The sequence below is a fragment of the Ctenopharyngodon idella genome, chromosome 20, assembly GCF_019924925.1.
Source record: "Ctenopharyngodon idella isolate HZGC_01 chromosome 20, HZGC01, whole genome shotgun sequence".
Classification (NCBI taxonomy): Eukaryota; Metazoa; Chordata; class Actinopteri; order Cypriniformes; family Xenocyprididae; genus Ctenopharyngodon; species Ctenopharyngodon idella.
Genome location: NC_067239.1, coordinates 11,195,606 through 11,220,472, shown reverse-complemented (window position 1 = coordinate 11,220,472; position 24,867 = coordinate 11,195,606). Strand labels below are relative to the sequence as shown.

The following is a 24,867-nucleotide window of genomic DNA, read 5'->3' as shown; positions in this document are numbered from 1 at the left end:
TAAACATAGAAACCCTTTGATTGGTGATTGTTTCTGTAAAATATGTATTTTTTGAGGTAATGTCTGATAATAACATAAAAACACAGTAACACACTTCTACAGATTGTAAAGTATTTACAAGTTATATAGATAATATATTTTCTAAAAGGCATGCCTCAATATTGACTTTTGAGGGGTACATACCTTCAAAACAACCAAATCAATCCCAGTTTTTATTTGTGTGTGTGTAGATAGATAATTTTACAAATGTCACAAAATCTCATTCAACTGAGATGAAGAGAACAATGTTGTTTTAATGACTAAAGGAACATTACTAAAGGAATTGTAATGTTAAACATTCATTCAAAAACATTTTAAAGGCTCTCCTGCGGCTTTACATGATATCACCTGGATATTCTGTTGATTTCCTGGGAAGAAGGATAAAGAGACTGGTCTGATGGTATACTATAATAGGCAATTACAATAATTAACAATTTATTAATTTGGAGTGTCTTGCATGGACTGTGAACATTGTACAGCAGGCAATAAAATTAACAATAAAAACAAGTTAGAATGATAATATAGGTCAAATTAAGAATATGGAATGTCTGTATGGACAGTCTGCTTTTGGAAAGTAAAACACAGACAAGCACATGCATTCAGGAAAAAAATATGTTAGTGTTGTTTTAGGTGTGTATTGCCTGTAATGTCCATGATTCAGTATTTAGTATTTAGGTATAAAATATCTGTATTTAGTGCCTGTAATGTCCATTTCTAGTCTTTACACATCAGCTTGGCTCCTTATGTGGTTAAAAACCAGTTAATTTCAAGACGCCGGCGTCACGTCAGGTCGTCACGTGGGTTACCCGCTCAGTTAGACGCACAAAGTACAAGACGTTCGGATAGACGTTCGATCGATCGGTCGGTCGTTCGGACGCTTGATTTTGGCACGGAATCCGCGCCATAGTAGTCCGCACCATAAACAAGGCCAAAACGTGTGAAACTGACGTGTTAACGCGAAATTACGTGATAACACGCAATTTCAATGAGCGACACATTGGACATCATATTGGACCATGGAGCTTTAGCACCACCTACTGGTGAGGCACTCTTGCTCAAATGCACAAAACCAACATAAAGGCTTGTAAATAGCAGTTTTAATGTGAAATATATTTTGAACAATGTCTTTTTAGAGCATAAGTAGGCTACAAATACATAATTACAGTATAACTACAAATCAAGTATTTTTTTTAATGGGCCTATTTAGAGGTTAACTATAACTGTTCAACCCCTGAAATGCTTTTCACAATCACAATAGAAATTGTGTAAGGATAATTAATTGTGTAAAATAATTAAACAAAACAGTATTTTCATGTACACTTATACTGTAGCATATTTCTAAAGTCTAAATTGTTTACTGCCATTAAAAAGTAAATCAATATCCTGTTTTTATAATTCAACCCCTATGCACTAATATTTATCACCCATATATCACTCTTAAGCACCATGAATCTGAGATAGCTTTGTGCATTATTCTGCAGTGTTTTTCAAAGTTTAGTGCATTCATTAGGCTATGCCTTATAATCAGACACACTCAAGACACGTGACACCTTTTTCAAACGTATAATCACAATAAATAGTACTGTATTTTTTTTTCAAGGACTGTAACTGCTTTCAGGTGCTGAGGTGTGTGTGTGTGTGTGTGTGTGCGTATATATATATATATATATATATATATACAAGAAAAGAAGTGGTTCTTATAGATCTGTTCCTTTTGTGACAGTTCTACTGTATAAAATTGTAATAAACATACACGACAACTTGTGGTGTGTAGATAGATAAAATGTATTTCAATATATACAGGTGCTGGTCATATAATTAGAATATCATCAAAAAGTTGATTTATTTCACTAATTCCATTCAAAAAGTGAAACTTGTATATTATATTCATTCATTACACACAGACTGATATATTTCAAATGTTTATTTCTTTTAATTTTGATGATTATAACTGACAACTAAGGAAAATCCCAAATTCAGTATCTCAGAAAATTAGAATATTACTAATGACCAATACAAAGAAAGTATTTTTAGAAATCTTGGCCAACTGAAAAGTATGAACATGAAAAGTATGAGCATGTACAGCACTCATTACTTAGTTGGGGCTCCTTTTGCCTGAATTACTGCAGCAATGCGGCGTGGCATGGAGTCGATCAGTCTGTGGCACTGCTCAGGTGTTATTAGAGCCCAGGTTGCTCTGATAGTGGCCTTTAGCTCTTCTGCATTGTTGGGTCTGGCATATCGCATCTTCCTCTTCACAATACCCCATAGATTTTCTATGGGGTTAAGGTCAGGTGAGTTTGCTGGCCAATTAAGAACAGGGATACCATGGTCCTTAAACCAGGTACTGGTAGCTTTGGCACTGTGTGCAGGTGCCAAGTCCTGTTGGAAAATGAAATCTGCATCTCCATAAAGTTGGTCAGCAGCAGGAAGCATGAAGTGCTCTAAAACTTCCTGGTATACGGCTACGTTGACCTTGGACCTCAGAAAACACAGTGGACCAACACCAGCAGATGACATGGCACCCCAAACCATCACTGACCGTGGAAACTTTACACTGGACCTCAAGCAATGTGGATTGTGTGCCTCTCCTCTCTTCCTCCAGACTCTGGGACCTTTATTTCCAAAGGAAATGCAAAATTTACTTTCATCAGAGAACATAACTTTGGACCACTCAGCAGCAGTCCAGTCCTTTTTGTCTTTAGCCCAGGCGAGACGCTTCTGACGCTGTCTGTTGTTCAAGAGTGGCTTGACACGACAGCTGAAACCCATGTCTTGCATACGTCTGTGCGTAGTGGTTCTTGAAGCACTGACTCCAGCTGCAGTCCACTCTTTGTGAATCTCCCCCACATTTTTGAATGGGTTTTGTTTCACAATCCTCTCCAGGGTGCGGTTATCCCTACTGCTTGTACACTTTTTTCTACCACATCTTTTCCTTCCCTTCGCCTCTCTATTAATGTGCTTGGACACAGAGCTCTGTGAACAGCCAGCCTCTTTTGCAATGACCTTTTGTGTCTTGCCCTCCTTGTGCAAGGTGTCAATGGTCGTCTTTTGGACAACTGTCAAGTCAGCAGTCTTCCCCATGATTGTGTAGCCTACAGAACTAGACTGAGAGACCATTTAAAGGCCTTTGCAGGTGTTTTGAGTTAATTAGCTGATTAGAGTGTGGCACCAGGTGTCTTCAAAGTTGAACCTTTTCACAATATTCTAATTTTCTGAGATACTGAATTTGGGATTTTCCTTAGTTGTCAGTTATAATCATCAAAATTAAAAGAAATAAACATTTGAAATATATCAGTCTGTGTGTAATGAATGAATATAATATACAAGTTTCACTTTTTGAATGGAATTAGTGAAATAAATCAACTTTTTGATGATATTCTAATTATATGACCAGCACCTGTATATATATTTAAAAAAGATACTGATAAAACAAAAAATATATTTCAGCAGTAATACAATTTTTTTTTTACAACAAAATAAACAGGCAATAGAAGACAGAATAAGCATGCATGTATAGGAAACAACTCAAGTATGCATTCCCTCTCCAGCGATTTTCTCGAGCATCTGTTTCCCTTGTGTCTTCCTGTCGTTCCTGTGTGTAGGCTAAAAACACCGTGTTCAACTGTTCACCTTATTATTCTGTCTCTGAGTCTGAGTTCCGTAACAATTAGCCTACACTCCAAATCTATCTATTTGGTTTCCTTCAGAAGTGGCTCTTCCATGTGCGTTACCCTTCCGTCAATGTCTTTGGCTTATGATGACTTATGAGGTAAGTTCAGCGTAGTGCTTGAGTCACTATATCATGAATAATTCAAATAAAACAAAGGTGTTGTGTCACGTTGACACTGCCTGTCGTAACTGTTTGTAATCCTTCTCATGACTATCAATGTGGTGCGCACCTTCGTTTTATGTACTTATTCATGAGATTGTGAACGATCGCTTACGTAATGGTTACGATGAGCCTCCGTATCCGTGGAAACGAGCGCGCAATTTTTTTTTTCTGGAGTTTAGAGGAGGCAGCCACAGTCGGTACCTCAAAAACTTTACAAGGTAAGTCACACAGTGTGGTCAAACTGTTCTATTAATGAATTAATTATATTGTGTACTTAAGGTTTGGAGTTTTTATTGCATATTATTAGATTGGTATTGAATCACATTAATTGATTGTAATGGTAGCCATGGTAAAAAAATTGCTGTAAAAAACGGCCAAATTTCGACAGTAACATGCTGTTTTCCATTAAAACAGCAATATACAGTAGAAAACAATGCATTCTGGGTAATATGTGACGTTTTCGAGAAAATAGCCTACAGGAATATACTGTGAATGAACAACGCTCAAATTCGACACTCAGAGGCTGTGTTCTAAATCACACCCTATATCCTCAGTCACTATTCCCTCACTAATATAGTCCACTTGACAGAGTGAATGAAAACACGTGTGTGAATTCAGACACTGATGAACACCTGCTGTTAAGAAGCAGAATCAATGAAGGAAAGAGAAACAACAAGAACAGAAAAAGATTAAATCAACTGAAGATAAAAGAAGACATTAAATCTCTCAAGATCTGATTAAACAGCTCCACAAACAGCATTACCAGCTTCACTTATTACTTACTAGACTGACTATTTCTGTCACAAGTCTACAGCAGTTCTTATTGAGAATTAACAGAGGTTTACATGTTGTTTTATTGTTTCGTTTGACATTACCGTGATGGAGGTCAGCGTTTGCTTTAGTTGTGCTCTTGACCCTTGCTTGTTTAACATTTTTTCTTTGGTTGTTGTAACTGTGTTTTTAAAACCCACTTGTTATGGCCAAAAAGAAAATATGATCAGGTGATGTTAATAATTATTAATGGTTACAATCATCATTTAATGGCCTGATATTGATCTCATCAGAGTCTAATCAATTGTTAAATAGGCCATGCTTTATATTTTTATTAGGGTATTCCTGTGATTCTACACATAAGATCCCTCAGTGCTGTTACAACCAGAAAATATGAAGGAATTTTAAAACAGTATGTGTTCAAAGCATTTTAAACTACTGAATCATTCAGAGTCACACAGACATCAAGAATTGGCATTTGAATCACAACAATGGTGACAATCAAAAGCTTCATGCCGCAATGCATGCTGGGTACCAGCATAGTACTAAAATCATCCATGACTCCCAGCATGCATTGTGGCATGAATAAATTATGCAGCTGAATTGCCTGGTTATTTTCTTTAATTCTTACTGTTTGCCTTTATTTTTGCTGTTATTTTTGTGTTGACTTTTAGTAGTGTTTTTTATGATGTTCAGAGTTGATCTGTTTATCTTTTTTGTTGATTGTCACCGTTGTTGAGATTCATATGATGATTCTTGATGTCTCTGTGAATCTAAGTGACACCATAGATCAAACATTTTTTGTAAATGATGAGTTTAAAAATCCTTAACTGATTGCTCAACACTGCTTCGTCCTTTGCTCTAGTATCACAGTGTAACATAAAACTAAATTTATTAAAACGAAAAAAAAAACAACATTTCTGATAACAGATTATCAGTGAATTAAACATTACATAACGATCATGTCATAATCAAAACATAACCAACAACACACTGTTATATTTTCTTTTAGCTTCTTCATGCCATAACAAACATGTCTTAAAAAAAAAAACACATTGATAGCAGTCAAAGAGAAAGTAATGTTACAAATCAAGTGTCAAGAGCACAACTAAAGTGAGCACTGACCTCCATCATGGTAACGTCAAATGAAACAATAAAACAACATCTGAAGCTCTGTTAATTCTCAATAAGAGCTTCTGTAGATGTCTGACAGAAATAAAGCTAATCTGGTTAATAATAAGTGAAGCTGGTAATATTATTTTTTGTTGTTTAACCCTCCTCTGCTGAGATATTGAGATGTCTTTTATCTTCAGTTGATTTCATCTAAAGCTGTGGCTGGAAGTCAGTTGTAGTTCTTGTGTTCCCATTCAGTCAGTCACGTTCGACGTTACGTCGACACTGACGTAATGGGGTCTCGCTTGGGAGCCCAATCACCTCCAAGGGTACAAAACGAGCCAATGGGAATTGGCCAGTGAGATTTACATGCCGGGCCACACCCCCGGCATCCGGGTATAAATAGGACCAGCCTACTCACTTCCATTCATACTTTTGCTTTGGAGCTGAGTGGTTGTACAGTGATTGCTCTTCCAATTCACCTCTACTGAGAGTAAATTTCTGAGCAAATAACAGCAATTTTAATTGTTATCAGGAGAACACTCCAAAAACAGCAATTTTAATTGTTATATCGTCAAGGGATCTCTCTGCAGGTGTGATGGTGCATTCCAGCTGTGTTTGTATCCAGCTTGCTGTTTACACAGGGCAGCATTCGCCCCTGGGTGCTCCAGCTATGAGTATTTCCCTAAAAGAGCAAGCATGGCAGCGAGCGTCTTTTTAAAGATGCCTCTCTGTCCGTGCTTTCCTGGATGCGGTCGTTTCCTGGTTTCATCTGACGGCCACAATCGCTGTCTCACATGCCCAGCATGTGGATACAGCACTTGTGGGTGATTCATGTTCTCAAGGGAACATGATCACGTCGATACGCAGGTCGTGACTCTCCTTTCTTGTAAAGGTTTGAGTCCCCTTTGTTGTTGCCCAGCCACCGCTTGTGTGTAAAAGCACAGCCGCGGGTCTGTTCAACACTTTGGGAGACAGAGGGTTATAGCGAGAGCCTTCCGCCGGGAAAACCCCCGCGGATCTCCCGCTCCTCAGCGTGTCATTTGCCGGTGAGCTGCCTGCTGACAGCATGTGTTGCCATGGCAACCCAGTGCGTCATTTGGCGCTCCAGATGAGGATCAGATGTCGATAGCTGCATCAATGAGAGGACTGTTGTTCTCTGGAGAGGAAGATGAAGCTGAGCTTCCCACTTCAGCGGTGTTTGCTCGTGCTGAATCGGATTCAGAGTTGACAGCCATGCTTTCCCGGGCCACTCGTTCTGAACGATGGTGGCTGGATGATTGGTTCTGGACTCGGAGTGCGACACAAAGATCGCTTCACCCCGACCCATGCCTTGAAGAGCTTTGGCAGTATGGAGGCACATTTGTGCCGAAATCTGTTCAAAGTTTTTCCTCTCTTACTACCCTCATCTCTGGGACGGTCAGGGGGTTAATGGGGGTTCCTCAGGTGGACTGTGCAACTGTGGTGCATTTATGTCCGCAGAGTGCTGCCACCCGGTGGAATCACCCATGTCTCCCATTCAGTGCCTGTGAGGTGATGGCAGCTCTAGCTGTTAAGCCTCACAGTGCTGCTGGACAGACCGCCTCCTTCTTGCATGCTATGGTCAGCCTGCTGGCCAAGGCAATGCACGAGGGTAGTTCTGAGCCGGGGTTGATGCAGGACCCACGCATACTGACTGACCTTGCCCTCTGGCTGAGAGAAGTCACAGCTCGGGCCCTCGGCGTTTTCTTGACGCTCCCGTCTCACAAGGTGATCTCTGTGGCGACACTGGCGGGGATTGCACAGCAGTTCCCAACAGTGCAGAAGCAGACTTCTCCACTGTGGTCCAGTCTGCTTCTCGCCAAGAACATCCCCCTGCGAGCAGTGCTCCGCCCCGGCTCTGCCGTGAGGCCAAGCCCTCTGCAGGAAGGTGATGTAGCCCGTCCCCAGGTCACCGCTAAACCTAATGGTTAGCGAGGCGGCCTTGGGATGGGTGACCCGGAGTTTCAGGGAACGGCTCTTTCTTAGGAGCTGGTGTACGCACAACTCCTTCCCCCGGAGGAGGGCCGGGTGGAGAATTTTACTACTGTTCCGCCATTGGGTCAATGGCCAGTGGTCCAAATTCTCAAGAAAAAGTGGTTTCCTGACTCTCTGGTCATACAGGGTGTGCGTGGGCAGTGAGCGATGCTCTGCTTCCTCCTTCCCAGCCCCTGTTTTTCGCCACAGGCAGGGAGTGTGCATTAGAGGACGCGCTGCTTCCTCATGCCTCCCTAGCCAGTCCCTCATGGGACCCATAAATCCAGGTGCACCACACTCACTGCCTCTGTTTCGGAACGCTGTGCTTCCCGGGTTAGGCCCAAGCACCCTCGCTGCCCCCCGTGGGTACGTCTGTTGTCCCTTTGGTGCTACTCGTACGGACCTTGGGAGCCTCACTAGAGCTTCCCAGCCCGTCCCGCTGGCCCGTTCAGACAGTCGGACTCGGCTGCGCGATTCAGTTCACCGGGCGGTCCCCCAGGTTCACCCATGATTGGTTTGCAGCGATTGACCTGAAGGACATGTACTCTTATTCACCTCGACAGACCGTTTTGCGCTCTGCTTCGAGGGTCGAGCATACCAGTACTAGGTCCTCCCCATGTGGCTGTCCCTGCCTACCCGCGTCTTTCCAAAGCCGTGGAAGCTGCCCTTACCACACTCAGGGAGGTGGGCATTCGCATCTTGAACTATCTTGAGGACTGACCCATTCTGATTCACTTCTGAGATTAGTCATGCGAACACAGGGATCTGGTGCCCAGGCACTACAGCCATCTGGGGTTTCGGGTCAAGAGCAAACTCTTCTTTGTGCAGAGCACCTCTTTTCTCAGTGTGGAGACGGACTCGGTCAGTATGACTGTGTGTCTCGCCAGTGAGCACGCACAGTCGGTGCTGAACTGCCTGAATACATTCTTGCAGAAAACAGTGGTTCCACTGAAGCGATTCAGAGGCTCCTGGGGCATATGGCATTCGTAGCCATGGTCACGCCGCCCGGATTGCTGCATATGAGACTGCTTCAGCATTGGCTACACAACTGAGTCCCGAGGTGGGCATGGCGCCAGGGCACGCTCCGTGTGATCATCACACGGAGTTGTTGCCGTACATTTAGCCCGTGGTCGGACCTTGCTTTTCTACGGGCCGGAGTGCCCCTAGTACATGTGTCCAGGCATATTGTTGTCACAACAGATGCCTCCACCACCAGCTGGGGTGCCATATGCAGTAGCCAGGTGGCGTCGGGCTCCTGGACAGGACCCCAATGCCACTGGCATTTCAACTGCCTCGAGTTGCTAGCAGTACTCCTTGCCCTGCGCCAGTTTCGACCGCTGCTGCATGGCAAGCATGTACTGGTCCGGACGGACAACACATCGACTGTAGCGTACATCAACCGCCAGGGTGGTCTACGCTCCCGTCGCATGTCGCAACTTGTCCGCCATCTCCTCCTTTGGAGTCAGCGCCAACTCAGGTCGCTGCGCGCCATTTATATCCGGGCGAGCTCAGTCGTGCGCTCTCATGACAGCTCATGCTCCCGGGGGAATGGAGACTCCACCCCCAGGTGGTCCAGCTGATTTGGAGCCGATTCTGGGATGCACAGGTAGTCCTGTTCGCTTCCCACGAATCCGCTCACCACCAGTTGTTACTCCCTGTCCGAGTGGGGACCCTCGGCACGGATACACTGGCACACAGCTGGCCCCGGGGCCTACGCAAATATGCGTTTCCCCCAGTGAGCCTTCTCGCACAGAGACTGTGCAAGGTCAGGGAGGATGAGGAGCAGGTCTTGTTAGTTGCGCCGTACTGGCACAACCGGACCTGGTTCCCAGAACTGATGCTCCTCGTGACAGCCCATCCCTGGCGCATCCCCCTGAGGAAGGACCTCCTTTCTCAGGGGCAGGGCACCATGTGGCACCCACGTCCCGACCTCTGGAACCTCCACGTGTGGTCTCTGGACGGGACGTGGAGGACTTAAGTGGCCTACCGCCCGCAGTAGTTGACACTATCACTTCGGCTAGAGCCCCCTCTACGAGGCACGCTTATGCCGTGAAGTGGAGTCTGTTCGCTGAGTGGTGTTCTTCCCGCCGGGAAGACCCCCGAAAATGCCAGTCAGTGCTGTGCTTTCCTTCCTTCAAATTGGCTTGGAGCGAGGCTGTCCCCCTCCACCTTGAAGGTCTATGTGGCCGCCATCACAGCACATCACGATGTGGTCGAGGGCAGGTCACTAGGAAGGCACGACCTGATCATCAGGTTCCTCAGATGCGCCAGGAGGTTAAACCCTCCTAAGCCTCACCTCATTCCCTCTTGGGACCTCTCTGTCATTCTGGTGGGTCTACAGAGAGCTCCCTTCAAGCCCCTTGAGTCAGTCGAGCTGAAACATCTGTCGTTGAAGACAGTGCTCCTGACCGTGCTTGCTTCCTTGAGAGGGTCGGGGACCTGCAAGCATTTTCGGTCAGCGAATCATGCCTAGAATTCAAGCTGGCTTCCTCTCACGTTATCTTGAGACCCTGGCTTGGATATGTGCCTAAAGTTCCCACCACTCCCCCTGGAGGAGGCAGACCCAGCCCTAGTGTTGCTGTGTCCCATTCGCGCCCTGCGCGTTTACGTGGACCGCACGCAGAGCTTCTGAAGCTCTGAGCAGCTCTTTGTTTGCTTTGGAGGTCAGCAGAAAGGAAAGGCTGTCTCCAAACAGAGGTTGGCCACTGGATAGTGGATGCCGTCGCCGTCGCGTACCACTCCCAAGGTGAGCCGTGCCCCCTCGGGTTGCGAGCTCACTCCACTCGGGGTGTTGCCTCCTCCTGAGCGTTGGCGCATGGTGCCTCTGTGGCAGACATCTGCAGAGCTGCAGGCTGGGCGACACTGAACACATTCACGAGATTTTATAATCTCCGAGTGGACCCGGTGTCCACTTGTGTGCCATCTACATGTAGATAGCTACGGTTGTTCGCTTGCTTGTGCCATTTCCCTCGGCCGAGGGAATGCAAGCACTTTTCCCACTCCTCAGTTCAGTTCCCCACATGGTGAACCCTGTGGAATTCCTACTGCATCTTGCGGCAGCCAGACGCGGCGGAAGCGTTTGGCGCCAGGTCCAGTACTCGTGTGCATGCCCGATTGGTCAGCCCTTGTACTGGGCTAGATGCCCGTATGATGTGATAACCCTTGGGTAATCCCATATGTGTCTGTCCACGGTACGGTTTCCCTGATGGTAAACCCATGTCTTTCCCTGGGCGGCTCTGCTATGCCCTGTCTCTGAGCGCTAGAGTTCCTCCCGGAAGGTAGGACCTACATCAGAGATCTTCCATATGTGTTACTGCCCCTCGGGTCAGTCCATATGTGTCTTCCACACGTTACCTCCCTTCAGGCAGGGTGTGGTCTCCATAGCTTTCCCCTCCTCGGGGAACGTTTTCCCGGCGTTTTGGTCATGGCTGAAAAACGTGGGAATTGAGTCCCGAAGCACTCTTCCCCGGGGGTAAGGAACAGCAGCTTTGACCATTCCCTGAGTAACACCCTGTCCTCTCCATCCCACTGGTATGGAAGACACCTCGGGCTTACTCCGGGCGCTGGAGGGTTACGAGTCTGTGGTAGCACCTGCATTTGGGCATGCCACGGCTTGCCAGCATCTGCTTACCTAACACTCGTAACGTGGCTCAGTTGCTATGGCGTTTTCCATTGGACCCCATTACGTCAGTATCGATGTAACGTCGAACGTGACTGACTGAATGGGAACGTCTAGGTTACTATTGTAACCCCTGTTCCCTGAAGGAGGGAACGGAGACATTACGTCCCCTTGCCATAACCCTGAGTCACCGCTGAATGGCCGGGTGCCCTGGCTCGGCTCCTCAGCAAAATATGAATGGAAGTGAGTAGGCCAGTCCTATTTATACCCGGATGCCGGGGGTGTGGCCCGGCATGTAAATCTCACTGGCCAATTCCCATTGGCTCGTTTTGTACCCTTGGAGGTGATTGGGCTCCCAAGCGAGACCCCATTACGTCAGTATCGACGTAACGTCTCTGTTCCCTCCTTCAGGGAACGGGGGTTACAATAGTAACCTAGACCTTTCTGCTTGCCTTTTTTCTGTTCTTGTTGTTTCTTTTCCTTCAGTGATTCTGCTTGTTAACAGCAGATGTTTGTCACTAATTCTCAATCATCACTTAATTAATCACTGAATTATCTCATTAACTTCAACACTGCTTTAGTGTTACTCTAACACTCTGTAGTGTGGACACACAAGTGTTCATTAAACACTGGGGATTTTGTTGTGGGGTTTAAAGGGTTAAAGGTGTAAGATGAATAAACATGCATAATGAAACACTTTTCTACAGTAATAAACTGTAAATAAATTTTACAGCAACAAACTACTGCCAGTAGTTTTCCGTAAAATCATGAAAAAACAGCGATGTACTGTAAAACGTAACAGTCAAATTTATTAAATGAAACAAGTTAATTTCACTGAAGAATTAGTGAACGTTAATACAACTCAATAATTGATCAGAGTAAATGTTGAATTGAAGTGGTTTTTATGTGTTTTTGCACTAGATGTTGGTGTTTAATGTTTTGTTGGGATTTAAAGTGTTTCTGTTGTCTGAGTTTTGTGGGTCACCATTGTGCAGAAGAGTAGAGCCTGTGCTTTAGTCAATGATGATCCAGAAACACTGATGTTATGCTGCATGTTGCTTTATTTAAAGGCCACAGTAACTGTGTAGTTGCTGATGCAGTAACAACCTCTTAGCTAATTTTAGTTGCACATGTGCTGTTGTTAGTTAGCAGTTATCTACAAGAGATTTAAGCTGACATGATGTTTCTGGTTTTAATGATTTTGTTTAATTTGGTTATTTCTTTTTTTAGTTGACTCAAATGAAATGAGTTCAAGTGAATAATATGCTCATATAGGTATAAATATAAGTTTATGAATTTAAATGGCAGTCAGACAATTTAAGGCAGTCAATTTCTGCAAATGAAATTAGTTGACGAGTTTTAATTGAGTGCATGGTATTTTTGCAGCAACATACTGCAGTGTAGATTACGGTAAAGAACTGTAAAATTAACAGTAAAGTATTGGCAACTTTTTTGCCAGTAATTACCTGTAAATTCACAGGACAATGTAATTGACGAATTTTAACTGCTTTAATTTTTTACTGTTAACAAATACAACATTCAATTTTAATAATGTATTTGTAAATGTTGAAATTAACATTAACAAAGATTAATGATGTAGAAGTGCAGTTCATTCTTAATTCATGTCAACTAATGCAAACTAATGATGCTAAATGCTAGTCTTTTCTGCTCACCAAGCATTTAATCAAAAATACAGTAAAAACAGTAATATTGTAAAATATTATTACATTCTATAGTAAAATATAATTTATTCCTGTGATCAAATCTGAATTTTCAGCATTATTACTCCAGTCTTCAGTGTCACATGATCCTTCAGAAATCATTCTAATATGATGATTTGCTGCTCAAGAAACATTTATTATTATTATCAATGTTGGAAACAGTTAATAATCTCTGCTTTATATTTTTTGTGGAAACAATTATACCCTTCAAACATTTGTGATAAGATTAAAAAAGAGAGAAATTAATAATTTTATTCATCAAGGATGCTTTAAATCGATCAAAAGTGACAGTCAACGCTAAAAGAAGACATAAAAGATTTATTTTTAGTAAACTTAATAAATGCAAATAAATGCTGTTAATTGAACTTTCTATTCATCATAGAATCCTGAAAAAAGTATCACTATTTCCACAAAAATGTTAAGAAGCACAACCATTTTCAGTATTGATAATAATCAGAAATGTTACATGAGCACCAAATCAGCATATGATTTCTGAAGGATAATGTAATCTGATTCTGATCAATTTAAAATAATATTTAAATCATTGATGTACCTGTTTATCCCTTAATTGATCTACATTACGGAAGAACTTTCAATCAGGAGCTTATTATTCGGGAGGTTGGAGATCTTTTTTGCACTTTTTTTCTCAACAGGAGCTGTAAGGAATAACAGTGCAGCAGATAGTGAAATAGATTCTTGCAGCATCCGTTGATTTAATCTTGCCTTTGAGCATGGCAGCGGCCAGAAGGAATGTGTAAGATCCAAAGAGGCCTTAACTGAGGTAAATTTAAGAGAAAAGAAGCACAGTGGCAGTTTGTGTTTTTAGCTAATCCTTTTTTTCATCAGCATAACATTACAATAAGCAATAGTTTTGCAACAACACAACCTTGTTTCTGTAGCAATGTTTCCTATAACAATGTCTCATGTTTACTGTTTACATAGCATGAGAAAGTGACATAAACCACACAAAATCTGATCAGGTTGGTCAAACTGAAACTGATTTCTAGAAATGAGATTTGGATAGGATTTCAAACCACATATGAACGTAGCTCAAAACGGATGCGTAAAAATCACATTTCATGTGATTTTTTTTTGTGGTTCACACTTTATGATCGCATTCCAATCGGATATGATTCCAATCGGTGATGTGTTTATAGTTCATTATGTGAAATTATTTTTTGTATGCTTTTTTCCCCCCATTTCTTCTATTTGCTTTCCCCCCCCCCATTTCTTCTATTTTCTTTTTTAAATATACATTAAGTCAAGTCAAGGCAATTTGTATATTTTCAAATGTCAGGGTAACACAACTGCAAATATTTATTGTGAGCTGACAAGGTAATAATGATAAAAAACCCAGCTAATTTCAAGCATGGGTATGTTGGTACACTTGTCAGGTGGCACAACTATATATATATATATATATATATATATATACAAATATTTGGTTGTGCCACCTGACAAAAAATGCAAAAAATGAATTTAAACACATTGAAATGTTATGTAACAACTGAAACTTGTTTAAACATTGTTCATGGCTCAAAAATATGAGTATTTGAATTTTTAAAAACACCTTTTTTGAAGCTTTATTTGTCAATGATCCTTATGACAAAACCGGTTAGAAAAACATGACAATAAATGTGTATTTTATAGTGTATTTGTCCATATTTGTGTCACGATCACCGTCTGTTCCTGTCAGTTCCTGGACTTCATTTCCCATAATCCTCCCTTCCAACCACATGCACACTCCACACCAATCACCAATTGCCACACACACCTGCAGATCATTACCTGGACTATTTAAGTCACACACACACACTCTCTCACTGCGAAGTCTTGATTTGCCCTGGTGATCAACTCTGAGCGTTTTCTTGTGGATTGCTTACCCTGGTACCGTTGGATTGTTTATTCTCTGTGACCCTTGCTGCCTACCCTGATCTTTGCCTGTTTCCTGGACTGTGATTGTTTGCTGCCTGCCCTGATCCTTGCCTGTACCCTGATTCTGTTTGTCTGCCGCCTGCCTCGACCATTGCCTGTCCTTGTTTATGTTCCTGCCTTTGCCCCTGTCTACCTGTGTAACTACTGTTCTTAATAAAGCTTGCAAATGGATCCCCGCTCTGCCGACCCATCATTACAGAAGACTTCGCCAACACATGGATTCAGCGGCTTTCCTGAAGAACAATGGCCCGGTAGGAATATCGCACAATTGTTATTAGGACTCACGCAGGGCACACGATCGATTGAGGATTATATCACTGAATATGTGAACATTGCTTATTGGTCAGATCTGCCGGACTGCGTGCTCATAGACTTTTTCTGTGAGGGCATCAATCAGCCACTTAAAAAACAACTAATTCGTGAGGGACCCCGCTCCTCCCTTAGTCATTTTCTGGAATTTACATTATTGACTGTTGGCTCTCCGTTTACTGTGGGTGTCGCGGAGGAATGCGACACTTCATCCATTCACGTAATTGCTGCCGTGCCAGAGGACACTCACAAGGTGGCGGCTACAACAACAACACCAAGTCAAGCCACAGTTGATATTCCTGAGCCCAGTCAAGTCACAATTGATCTTCAAGAGCCACGTCACGTCTCCGCCGATCGCCCAGGATCACGTCACGTCTCTAGATCTGTTTGGGAGCGGAGTGGGTTGCGTTCCAGTGTGGCTGATCCACCACTGACGTCAGCGCGAGCGGCTGGCATTCCTAAGCCTCCGCCGGCCGCTTCGCACCCAAGCCCGCCGGCCGCTTCGCACCCAAGCCCGCCGGCCGCTTCGCACCCAAGCTCGCCGGTTGCTACGCCCTCAAGCTCGCCGGTTGCTACGCCCTCAAGCTCGCCGGTTGCTACGCCCTCAAGCTCGCCGGTTGCTACTCACTCAAACTCTCTGGATGCTATGGACAAGATGGCCGCTTTGCCAGTGCCCACGGGCAAGATGGCCGCCCCGCCAGTGTCTGGGAACATAGGGGTCGTTCCAGCCAGTGAGTCCACTCCAGAACCAGCTCCAGTCCGTGAGTCCGCTCCAACCCGTGAGCCCGCTGCAGCGCCCACAGAGGAGGTAGGCACAGAGCCACCGCCTCAACCACGTAAACGGAGGAGGAGGAGGAAGAAGGCTTCCTCCATCCCTCAAGGCCCGGAGGCCTTCCCAGAGCCCGCTGTAGGCCCGGAGGCCGTCCCAGAGCCCGCTGTAGGCCCGGAGGCCGTCCCAGAGCCCGCTGTAGGCCCGGAGGCCTTCCCAGAGCCCGATGTAGGCCCGGAGGCCGTCCCAGAGCCCGCTGTAGGCCCGGAGGCCGTCCCAGAGCCCGCTCCAGTCCGTGAGTCAGTCCCAGAGCAGCCCGCTGCCGTCCCAGAGCAGCCCGCTGCCGTCCCAGAGCAGCCCGCTGCCGTCCCAGAGCAGCCCGCTCTTCCTGATACGGCCACGGAGGCCGTCGCCGAGCTCCTCGCCCTGCCGGCGCCACCCGAGCTCCTCGCCCTGCCGGCGCCACCCGAGCTCCTCGCCCTGCCGGCGCCACCCGAGCTCCTCGCCCTGCCGGCGCCACCCGAGCTCCTCGCCCTGCCGGCGCCACCCGAGCTCCTTACCCACGAAACCGCCGCGGCCTCCGTTGAATTCCCCAAGAACTTTTTTGGGGGGGGCCATATACCTGAGGGTGGGGAGCTTGTGGGTGGGGACCCTGCACGGCTGCGATCATCAGCGGCCTCCGAACTGCTTGAGCTTGCGGGTGGGGACCTTACACGCCCACGGCCTTCAACTGCCTGTGAACTGCTGTGGCCGGCTACGGATCCTGACCTGCCGTGGTCGCCCAAGCCACCTGACCTGCCGTGGTCGCCCAAGCCACCTGACCTGCCGTGGTCGCCCAAGCCACCTGACCTGCCGTGGTCGCCCAAGCCACCTGACCTGCCGTGGTCGCCCAAGCTACCTGACCTACCGTGGCCGCCCGAGCCACCTGACCTGCCGTGGTTGCCCGAGCCACCTGACCCGCCATGGCTGCCCGTGGCACATGACCCACCGTGGCTGCCTGAGTTCCTGGATCTGCATTGGAGACCCTGTTCCTGTCCACGTCTCCAATGCACCCACCCCCCCTCCCTATCTGTGCCATGTACGCCGCGAGGACGCGCCTTCCGGAAGGGGGGCGTTATGTCACGATCACCGTCTGTTCCTGTCAGTTCCTGGACTTCATTTCCTATAATCCTCCCTTCCAACCACATGCACACTCCACACCAATCACCAATTGCCACACACACCTGCAGATCATTACCTGGGCTATTTAAGTCACACACACACACTCTCTCACAGCGAAGTCTTGATTTGCCCCGGTGATCAACTCTGAGCGTTTTCTTGTGGACTGCTTACCCTGGTACCGTTGGATTGTTTATTCTCTGTGACCCTTGCTGCCTGCCCTGATCTTTGCCTGTTTCCTGGACTGTGATTGTTTGCTGCCTGCCCTGATCCTTGCCTGTACCCTGATTCTGTTTGTCTGCCGCCTGCCTCGACCATTGCCTGTCCTTGTTTATGTTCCTGCCTTTGCCCCTGTCTACCTGTGTAACTACTGTTCTTAATAAAGCTTGCAAATGGATCCCCGCTCTGCCGACCCATCATTACAATTTGTCTGTGCAATAAATGCATTACTAGAAAAAAATGCAGTGTTTTATTTTGCAGTAAAGTTAAACTGTTGTGTTTAGATCTCTGTGTTAACTGTTTTGAGAGCAAGTTACATTGCTTTGGAGAAATGTGTCAAATCGATTGAGAAAAACTGTAATATCATGCTTCTATTTTCAGAAATAGGTTGATTTATTTTGTCCCGGATGGGACAGCATGATTTTGGGTGATTGGGACAGTGCTTGAAGGCTTTGCTAATTAAGAAAATGATTAACCTTGCAACAGAGAACCATATGCTCTGTCTAAATCAGTGGTTCCCAACCTCTTTATTTGTGCAAGCCCAAATCAACCACACAAATATTCATTAACTAGTTAGATTTAGCTAAAATAAAACTACCAGATTCTGAAAATAGAAACATTAAAGTTAAACTTTTTTTTTTTACTAATTTTGTTGCAGTAATAAACCATATTCATGTTTCCGGTAAAGGTTTGTACTTGTTTACCTAATTTTTAAATGTTTTCAATGACTTTGGCCTTCTTTTTCCTCAATTACATGTGTTGTACTGTGTGAATTGTGGATAGAATTATAAACATTGAGAAATAAAGTTGAACAGAAATAAACATGACTAAATAATGAACAGAAAAGGAAATATTGCATATAAAATTAAATAATAAAAAAAAGATATCCCAAAACTCCCAAATGTTATCAAAAAAAAAAAGGTTTTGGCTCAGTTTACAGAAAAATGTCACAGTCACGCATCCTTTCATTTCAATATAATGTTGTTTCCTGTTCAAATGGATAGTTAACATCTTCAGTATTACAGAAATGTATCATGTTTTGGGATGATGTTTTTAATTTATGGCAAGAGAATTTGCACAAGGCGGAAATTTAAAAACTGCCCCAATCACCCTTAATTCACCCTATTCATGGGTATTGATTCCAGTGGTGGCTGCATTGTTTCCGATTCGTGTGTTCCAAACATTTCCAATAACTACATAGCGTTGTAAAGTCCAGAAGTCAAAATGTATTGAAAATAGAAACATGTAATCATTTCCAAAATTCACAACATGTTTTTATCTACTGAAACATTCTGCTTCAATACATATTTGTTGGCATTTAGACTTTCAAAAACAAAATTTTTACTGCGGTGGAAAAAAACTGCTCTCCTGCTTGCCAGACCAACATGTTCTGCTTTGGGGCGGTCTAGTAGCTCTTTTATGTATTACAAAAAGATTGTATTATGTAGGCCTAAAATATGATGACAGACATTCAAAGATTAATTCTAAAACCTCAATAGAAGCTTCAAATAACAAAAATAACATTTGGTACAGTCTATAGTATGAATGGACAGAATGACCGCTGTGGCCATTCTAGTAGTTATAGAATTCTAGTAGTTCTAGTGTTAAAATGGCAAGTTCTGTATTTTTCCAAACATTTTTCAGAATTGAAGTTCAAGAATGCTGTGGTGGATGACCATGTTTGTTTTCAGTGGAATAAGAGCATGTCATTGTTAAACAATACCAACAACAATGGAAGAGGCCTGCAGATGTTGAGAGGAACCATGGATTCAACATTCATAATTGTTGATTTGTCCCTCCATAATGCATGATAAGAATATTCTGTGATGTAGATGAAATTCTCTGGGCAGATGTAAATGCATGATCAATAAAGTTCAGGGATTGCAGTACTGTACAACAGTAAACATTTGCTGGATGTTTGTGTAGGCTATGTAATTTTTGGGGGTAGGGGGAAAGCTTATATAACAAAACCCCTCATTGAAAAACTTTACGATAAACATGTACTTTCATTAGTGTAATTGTGTGTCTATAATAGCTGATATATAATTTACTTTTTAATACATGCATTACTAGAATAAACTGCAGTGCTTTATTATGCAGTGAATAATGAACTGTTTCAAGAGTGTGTTTAGTGTGCTGTTAATTGTTTTGAGAGCAACTACATTCATTTGAGTCAAACTGATTGAAAAAAATGAAATAGCAGTGACCCCCCCCCCCCCCCCCCCCCCCCCCCTTGTGTTATGATTTATGAAGATTAAAATATATACAAATAAACAAATATAAAAAATGTATGCTATAATTATTATATGTAGGCCTAGTTGTAGCCTATTTATGAACAGTTGATCATAAATAGGCTACAACTAGGCTGTGAAACTGACGTGTAAATGTGTAAATACGCATTAACACATCATTTACGCGTTAACACGTAAGCGACGTGTTAACGCATAAATGATGTGTTAACACGTAATTACGCGTTTACACGTCAGTTTCACACGTTTTGGTCCTGTTGGCCTTCCATAACCCTTGTGAAAAAGAAGTGCACTTAACTGTATTGAAAGTGTACTTTTTGTGTACTTCAAATCTTAAAAGCATACTTGCAGATAATATAATATAATTAAAATTAAAGGCCACTTAAGTGTACTTAAAAAGAATATACTTTAATGACAATATTTATTAACACACTTAAGTGCACATGTTAAAAAATGCACTTTGTAATAATGTCTAATTAAGTTTTACTTAAAGAAAGTACACTTTAATGACAACATTGCTAAACATGCTTAAGAGCACTTTTTAAAAATGCACTTTGTAATAATCTCTAATTAAGTTTTACTTAAAGAAAGTACACTTTAATGACAATATTTATTAACACGCTTAAGTGCACATATTAAAAATTGCACTTTGTAATGATGTCTAATTAACTTTACTTAAAGTAAGTACACTTTCATGACAATATTTCTAAACACTCTTAAGAGCACTTTTTAAAAATGCACTTAATTTTTTACTTAATTATGACTTTATAGTGTTGTAAATAAGTACACTTATTTTGATATATTGACTAATATACTAAAGCACGTGGAAAATTATTTTAATTTTAACTTAAGTGTGTTGTCCAAAATGACATTTGTTAATGTATTTTAAATGTACTTGTACTTTAAAAATGTACTTTAATATATACTGTGTGCATTAATACACTTGAAATGTATTTTTCTTTTGAATTTCAATACACTTGCTTATACAGTATAATCCAGTACAACTTATTGTTGAAATTTTTATCAACTCAACTAGTGTCAGTTTTCTACATAATATTTGACATAAAATGTCATTTATGGAGTGCTGTATTTGTGATACTTAATGCAATAGTGCTGTACTTTACATATGTGTATAATACTTTTAATATCATTATGTTGTTCTAAGTCGATTAAACATATTTAATTACATTAATTGCAAGCAAAAGTTTAACAAATCTAAACAAAATTAATTTGAATTCATATTCAGTTAAAATACATTTAATTTTAATCAGACTAAACTGTAAAAATTTTAATCAGACTTTTAGTCTTACAGTAAACTTACAGTCTAACTACAACAATGAATTAGAAAAACTTCAACTTGAACAGAAATTAAATCATGCACGTATTATAGCCTATAAACTTTTTGTTTAATGCGCATGCGCCAAAATACTACGTCATGACGGCGCACTACTTCACCAGAGTTTGAAAAATGCACTTTCAGCCATCTTTCTGTAATCGCGATGCGTGAGGCAACTTTGCTGATCAAAGAAGAAGAAAACAAAGGAGCGCACGTTTAGATCACTACGGATGAGAAGTTATGTACTACAAATAAAGAGACGAGTAAGTATCTTGATATATGCTTTCTTTGTTTTTATTTTTTCACCGTAACATAGCAGTTCTTATTGCCATTAAGAGTGTAACTTATTTAGTTTAATCGCAATATGGAGGTGAATTAATCATGTTTCCTATAATTTATTTATGATTGCATTATAATAATTTCTTATATATGAATGTGATCGTGTGTGTGGGCGTGTTCAAAGAATTTGGCTGCTGAAAATATAATATTTTAATCGAACTCTGACTTTTTAAATCATTTTAAATGACTTAAAGTTAAATTTGCAGAACTAAATTAAAAGATCTGATCTTGTAACATTCAAAGACATTTATATACATTTAATCCATCTAATCGCTATTATAACCACCAGTAATGTTCAATATATCACCCCCTCTAGAAACACTGCTTATAATAGGGTGACCAGACGTCCCCGTTTTCCGGGGACAGTCCCGGTTTTTGGTGTTCTGTCCCCGACTGGAGCTGTCCCCGGAAATGTCCCCGTTTTACAGCTCGTTCAAAACAATCCGCAAACACATTGCAAAAAAGCCCGACCAACATACAACTTGGTTAATTATCGGAGCAATCGTGTAGTGATTATATTCACCAACAGAGGGGGCTGTGCAGCTACACTTGGTCACGCGCACGAACGTAACATGAACCAGAGCGAAGGGCCATTATCGTCGTCAAATATCAAAATAAACATCGTTATCGGTTTCAAGGTAGTAACATACTAACTATTCATGTTAAATTAAAGAAATACAGTTTGTATGTGTTTTATAACAGGGCCTCAACAGGGTGCGGGATTGTTTTGCACAATTTTAAACGTCCAAAAACAGTTCCACAGTCACAACACAGCAATTTCCTCACACACATCTTACGTGGTGAAGACGCACTCAGATATGAATAAATAAAAAATAGGCTAATAAAATAAATAATACACGTGCAACTTACTTTGTGCTTAAAATGAGTCTAAAATGCAAAATAATAGTAAAAAAAATAGTTAAAAGTTAAAAAGTTGCAATTTCTGTATACAGTAAAACAGCTTTGGAAATATTAAATTCAATGATAAATGTTAAAAAAATATTTGTTGAATGTCGTTTTATTTATCTTATCTTATATTTATGTTTTATTTTTGTGATATGCTTTTGTAAAGTCATACTTCTGTTATAACACTGATAGGGCTGTGGCAGTATTTACAGGTGCTGGTCATATAATTAGAATATCATCAAAAAGTTGATTTATTTCACTAATTCCATTCAAAAAGTGAAACTTGTATATTATATTCATTCATTACACACAGACTGATATATTTCAAATGTTTATTTCTTTAAATTTTGATGATTATAACTGACAACTAAGGAAAATCCCAAATTCAGTATCTCAGAAAATTAGAATATTGTGAAAAGGTTCAATATTGAAGACACCTGATGCCACACTCTAATCAGCTAATTAACTCAAAACACCTGCAAAGGCCTTTAAATGGTCTCTCAGTCTAGTTCTGTAGGCTACACAATCATGGGGAAGACTGCTGACTTGACAGTTGTCCAAAAGACGACCATTGACACCTTGCACAAGGAGGGCAAGACACAAAAGGTCATTAGAAAAGAGGCTGGCTGTTCACAGAGCTCTGTGTCCAAGCACATTAATAGAGAGGCGAAGGGAAGGAAAAGATGTGGTAGAAAAAAGTGTACAAGCAAGAGGGATAACCGCACCCTGGAAAGGATTGTGAAACAAAACCCATTCAAAAATGTGGGGATGATTCACAACGAGTGGACTGCAGCTGGAGTCAGTGCTTCAAGAACCACTACGCACAGACGTATGCAAGACATGGGTTTCAGCTGTCGCATTCCTTGTGTCAAGCCACTCTTGAACAACAGACAGCGTCAGAAGCGTCTCGCCTGGGCTAAAGACAAAAAGGACTGGACTGCTGCTGAGTGGTCCAAAGTTATGTTCTCTGATGAAAGTAAATTTAGCATTTCCTTTGGAAATCAGGGTCCCAGAGTCTGGAGGAAGAGAGGAGAGGCACACAATCCACGTTGCTTGAGTTCCAGTGTAAAGTTTCCACAGTCAGTGATGGTTTGGGGTGCCATGTCATCTGCTGGTGTTGGTCCACTGTGTTTTCTGAGGTCCAAGGTCAACGCAGCCGTGTACCAGGAAGTTTTAGAGCACTTCATGCTTCCTGCTGCTGACCAACTTCATGGAGATGCAGATTTAATTTTCTAACAGGACTTGGCACCTGCACACAGTGCCAAAGCTACCAGTACCTGGTTTAAGGACCATGGTATCCCTGTTCTTAATTGGCCAGCAAACTCGCCTGACCTTAACCCCATAGAAAATCTATGGGGTATTGTGAAGAGGAAGATGTGATATGGACCAGCATAGGACCAGCACTTGACCAGCATAAACCAGCATACCAGCTTCAAAACCTACCTTAACCAGCATATGTTGTTTTTTTTCAGCAGTACAAAATGGATGTTTGAGCATTTTTTTTTAATATATTTCAAAATGTATTTCATTGAGGTAGCCTATATATACACACACAAACATACACACATGCTCCAAATCATATTTAATATGTTTTTAAAATAGGCTATATAAAATAGTAAAATAGTTCCAACAGATCTTGCTGTGGTACCGAAATTGGTACAGAGAACCGTAAAATATTCATGGTATTGGTACCGACTACTGGAATTTTGGTACCGTGACAACACTAGAACCCACAACAATTATAAAAAAAATAAAAAATAAAAAATTACAAACTGTATTGTCCCTGTTTTTTAATTAATAGATAATAACAAATTAGATTTTGGTGATATTTTGACCACTCAAATAAGAAATGTCCCCGGTTTCAATTTCAGAAATCTGGTCACCTTAGCCTATAATCTATTTTTCTTTTTGCATTTGAAAAGTGAGGTGTTCAATTACTGTTTGTGTTTGTAAGATGTAATATTTTTGTGCTTATCTGGAGTTATATATTCATTTTGTAGGATCAGTACAGATTTGTTATTGGAGATACAGTGCAAGCTGTGTGGAATCAAAGACCCACATTGATGAGGTGATGTTACAAGTTTTGCCATTAATTCAGCCAGCACACCCTGATCACACACTACAAGGTAAAACACTGCCATCAACTATCCTTATAGCTTTTAAATGCTTTGAATCTTATCTATTTGCAAGTAATAAATTCTCACCTGTGCACTTACAAATCCCCATCTAATCATTATATATTTATTATTTTCATTATTTTCATTATTTTCAAAGCAAAAACACGTTCTGTGTGAACGACGCCTCAATTTGCTTGGGTCTTGGGTTATTTATCTATATTTGTGTAATTGATAAAGTTATGTTTAAATCCCTGTAAAGTAGGAATAAAAACTTTTATAAAAATGTTCTCTATTTTTAAAGGCCAGTGTCAGTGAAGATGGTGTGGTCACTGGAATCCTGGTGTTTGTGGGAAGTGTGAAGGAGCCTCGCCCAGGATTCTACTACAGTGTTGTCCTGATGACTGAGGTAATTCATCTTAGGTGATGCAGTTGCGGTA

General features: G+C 42.0%; 1 protein-coding gene across 1 annotated transcript in view; it reads right to left on the bottom strand.

Annotated features, from left to right (window-relative positions):
• LOC127502714 (DNA polymerase zeta catalytic subunit-like) overlaps positions 1 to 24,867 on the bottom strand; it is an 845,784-nt gene that overhangs the window by 441,767 nt on the left and 379,150 nt on the right. The window lies entirely within an intron of this gene.